This window comes from Lolium rigidum, chromosome 6 (genome assembly GCF_022539505.1).
Source record: "Lolium rigidum isolate FL_2022 chromosome 6, APGP_CSIRO_Lrig_0.1, whole genome shotgun sequence".
NCBI lineage: Eukaryota > Viridiplantae > Streptophyta > Magnoliopsida > Poales > Poaceae > Lolium > Lolium rigidum.
The window spans coordinates 68,202,992-68,207,875 of record NC_061513.1 but is presented as its reverse complement, the minus strand read 5'-3'; positions in this window follow the sequence as shown (position 1 = coordinate 68,207,875).

Below are 4,884 nucleotides of genomic sequence, written 5' to 3'. Positions count from 1 at the left end.
GCTTATCCACAAAATCTCATCGCTTAACAAGAAGGATCCAATTCCATCCTCTTGTCGCATTACGCCATATAGTGGCGCCAATCCCCTCCCCGAGGTAATTTTTCCTCTTAGTTGCTATATTGTCTCCTCGAGTTTTACTATTTTATCGACTACTGTCTTGCTAGCTTTGTTTTGCATAACTTCTTTTTTATCGACACTCTTTCTTTTTCTCAGAACCACCCCATTCTCGCTTCTCTTCCTCCTCTTCCTGAGGGTGGAGAAGTTGAAGAACGTACTGTTGTCGATGATGACAACCAGGGTACTTTTCGCCCTGAGAGTGAAGTCGCGGGTTCTCAAAAATCCGCGGCTTCCTCTGAAAAAGAAGCCGAGTCTGAGGCCACTGCCTCGACACACTCCCTTCCTTCCGCTGTTTCTCCAAGGAATAAGCGGAAGAGGGATGAAGTCGCCGATTCCGGCTCCTCCAAAGCCGAAGAAGTTGGTCCTTCCGAAGGGAAGACAGCTTTCGACCCTTACTTAGATGCCCTTGTCAGCTCGTAAGTCCTTATCACTCTTTGTTGTTTATCTTGCGAAATACTTGTCGTCGTTTTTTCTTATATTGTCGACGTTTTATTGCAGTGGTGACGAGGAAGAAAATCCACCTATTGACGTGGCTGCTCGAACGAGTACGTCGCGTACTTTAGTTGTTTCGGATGCTCAGCCCGATGTGGAGGAAACCTCGCCTCCTCAACAGAACGTCGAGCATCCAACTCCACCCGCAAGCCCCCATATCTCTTCGCCAAAGAGGGCGAGGGTCGAGCCAGCCACAGAATCTGCTCTTCAACCTGGTGGCTCCACAACTCCTCCTCTGGATAACATAAGTTGCTCACTTCTCCTCTTTTGTGCAAGAGACTTTTCAGTGCCTATGAAATCTCCTCTCTTCGTTTTTTTTTTACTTTTTTCTGTCGATCTTTTTGCCCTATTTGACACTTACTTCTCTTTTTCCTTTGTTAGCCCTTGATGAAGGAATTCATCCGTCTTGGTACCCAATTTGTCGGGTACCACGACTATGCTAAACAAGCCGAAGGTAATACTCCGCTACTTCTTTTGGCAAATGACATCTTCCTCCTTTTCTTGTCATGATTCTGATGACTATTTTGTCAGAAAATCTTGCGAAAGCCAACAAGCGTGCTGACACACTTGCTCGTAAACTGGAGCAAAGTGAAAAGCTTGTAAGAAGGCTGAAGCAGATGCCAAAAAGGCTAAGGCAGAGGCCGCCACCGTCGAAGATCTTCGAAAGAGACTTCATGACGCGGAAACTGCCTTAAGCGACAACATATCCGAGCAAACTGTTCGTGAAGCTGAAATCCTCAGTCGCTTGCAATCGCAAATTCGACGTTTTGTCAGTAAGCCGTTAATCCTTTGCTACTTCTTCGGGTTGTCTAATTTATCCTTGCGCAATTTTTGACAATCTTCCTTTTGCTTCTTTATAGGGGAAACACGTCAGGATTTTGACTTGGAGTGTCCTGAAGGCGATCAGCTGCTTGACGAGCTTTCCCTTCTTGAATTTCATGGAGAGGAAGCACGCGAAGGCCTTGCTGAAGCCAGAGCATGTCTGTCGCGTCTTTTCCCTTATTTCTTAACGAAGACACAAGAGCCCAAGATTTTCACAAAACTTGCCAAGCACTTCAACTCCCAAGAAGATCTTGGGCTCAAACTTCGCCAACAAGGTTTGAAAGTTGGCGTCGAGGGCACTATCGCCTTGGTCGCTGACAGTCAACAAGATGTCGACTGGACGAAAGTTGGCGACACAATGACAATGGAAACGAAGAGGTGGCAATCCTTGATCAAGGCTGCCAGGCCTAATGCGAAGAAAATCCTTGCCTACCTCGGATGCAAGCCAACTCCTGCTCCCAGCTCATCCAAGTCGGAGGTCAAGTAGACCACCCTGTCTTTCCTTCTTTTTTCTTTTTCTTTCTTCCTTTTGATGCTGTCGCCAAAGTAGCTTTTGGCGACACTTATCCCACTAGCTCGTTAGGGTGTCCTCCATTGTAATGCCTTGTAAATATTCTGAAAATCAATGGAATTCTATTTTGCTTGATGATTGATGTCGAACCTTTTGTTTTCAGTTGATATTTGATAACTACACTTCAACTCCTCGTCCCTCCAATATTTTTCCTACTTCCTCTCACTCGAAGAAAACACCTGTCGATGATGACTTTACTGGAAATTCCACGGATAAGGAATCCGCTCAAGATTTGAAAGATCTTCGCCAGCAGCTGCAATCTATGAAGAAGCAAACACTTGTAATTATGGAGCAATCGCGAAAATCTTTGGAGAGGGAAAAAATTGCGCTTCAGCAAGCCCAGGATGCCATAGCTGCAAAAGAGGACGCAGTTGCTGCAGCTGCCGAAGCTTCTCGACGAGAGAATTTCATGCTTGAGCTAATGCTTGATTCCAGCTTGGATATGGCGGGTACGCTTCGTTCGCTTGACCATTATTATCTGTATTCTCCATGTTTTTCCTTCATTTTTGGTTCTTCTGCTGAAAACAGGTTCTTTTCGAGATACCGCTGCCGAAGATCAACGTGTTGAAACTCGATCCAATGTGCTTCTCAGGCTTGCCGAAGAACATGGTTAATCGTCAGATTTCAAGATCGTGCGACTCAGGTCCATGAGTTTCTCGACTTCTGTACAAGGACATTGTCCTTAGTTTACGGCACCATGTTTCCGCGCAATAAGATACCAGAGACCCTTCCTGCTTTGATGGAGAAATTTCGGGATGCTCCTCGAATCCATGGGTTTGTTCGGGCCCAACTATCTGCCGGCGCCAGGTTTGCTATGATGATGATCAAAATCTGCTATCCCAAGTTTGACATGAGTCAAATTGTTACCAAGTGCTTGGCCAAGATGGCGAAAAGAAAAAGGGATGTTGGCAAAATTGATGATCATGTGACCCCGTAGTGCGAAGATATGATGGATGAACTTCTTCGGATGGACGCTGAGTTCTTCGTGAAGGGCAGCTATGCTGAACACAGTACTCGTTCTGTAAATACTGAACGGATGACCATAGATAATATACTAGGCCGCCATTGTCTTTCTTTTTCTTTCAACTCATTGAGTTTTCTCAGGAATTGTATCTTGTATGTTGTATTCTATATTGTAAAGTCAATAAATGTTCCTATTTTTCCTCATCAAGCCCCCGAGTGTTTCGGTGGTGAATTTCTTTATTGTGTGTGCGAGGTTTTAAACCAAGGCAGCTAAATTATATTGAATATACTATATTTGCGGGTACGAGCCCCCGAGTGTTTTTGCTGATCGCTATTTTGTATCTCTGTTTATTTTGCGAGATGTTGTACACCAAAGCGAAATTTTTGTCGGTAACATATATTGCAACTTTTGGGCATAAGCCCTTTATCCTGTCGAAGAAAAAGATATATATCGCGACTATCTTTATTATATTGCAGCACCGCGAGCCCGCCTCATTAAAAACCTCTTCCGGCCCCACTCGGTGCCCCGAAAAAGGAAAAGAGTGCATCTGAAAACTCGCGTGCATTTCAGTACATTGTATTTTTACAAGGAGAACTATATTTCGACACTAAGAGTAGAAACGTCTTAGCTGCGCCACGTTCCAGGGGTTTTTCTCGGGAACCCCTGTCTTCTTATCCTTGATCCTGTATGCTCCTCCTTCGATGACTTCCGTGATGACGTAAGGGCCAAGCCATGGTGACTCGAGTTTTTCAGTACTCTGTTGATTGAGTCGTAGAACTAGGTCTCCAACCTGAAAGGACCTTGGTCGCAAACGTCGACTATGATAGTTTTTCAAGTCTTGCTGATACTTGGTGACCCGTGATAGTACTTCATCTCTGGCTTCATCCAATGCATCGACATCGTCTTCCAATGCCTTTCTAGAAGCTTCTTCATCATACTCCGTAACTCTTGGGGAATCATGCTCTATCTCTATTGGTAATACTACCTTAGCTCCATGGACCAGAAAAAATGGAGTTTCCTGTGTCGCCGTATTTGGTGTTGTTCGAATACTCCACAACACACTTGGCACCTCCTCTGGCCAGGTGTGTCGAGCTTTTTCTAATGGTCCTAACAAGCGCTTCTTGATACCGTTGCAGATAATACCATTGGCTTTCTCGACTTGGCCGTTGGTTTGCGGGTGCGCGACTGACGCAAAATGCAATTTGATGCCTACCTCTGCACAGTATGCCTTGAATTCCTTGGATGTAAAGTTACTGCCATTGTCCGTGACAATGCTGTGAGGTACTCCAAATCGAAAGACAATGCTTTTCACGAACTTTATTGCAGATGCTGCGTCTGGTGAATTTATCGGCTTGGCTTCTATCCACTTGGTAAATTTGTCGACAGCGACGAGCATATACTCGTATCCTCCTGGCGAGGCTTTATGTAACTTTTCCACCATATCGAGGCCCCATTGAGCAAAGGGCTAGGACAATGGTATTGGCAACAGCTCTGCTGCCGGAGAATGAGGTTTCGCGGCAAATCTCTGGCACGCGTCACAAGTTCGTACTATCTCCTTTGCATCCTAGATTGATGTCAACCAGTAAAATCCAGCTCGAAAAACCTTGGCGGCAATAGCTCGACTGCTCGCGTGATGACCACATATTCCCTCGTGTACATCCTTCAAGATTATCCTTCCTTCTTCGGGTGTGACGCACCGCTGTAACACACCCGAAATACTGCGTTTGTACAGCTCCCCTTTGACCACTGTAAAGGCTTTGGACCGTCTAATAACTCGCCTTGCTTCAACTGGATTGTCGGGTATTGTTTTCCTTAGGATGTATGATATGTATGCTTGCATCCATGGTATTTGCACCATCATTATTAGATCTTGTTCCTCTTCTTCTTCTAGTATTTCTTGCAGCCCCCGAGGATTTTT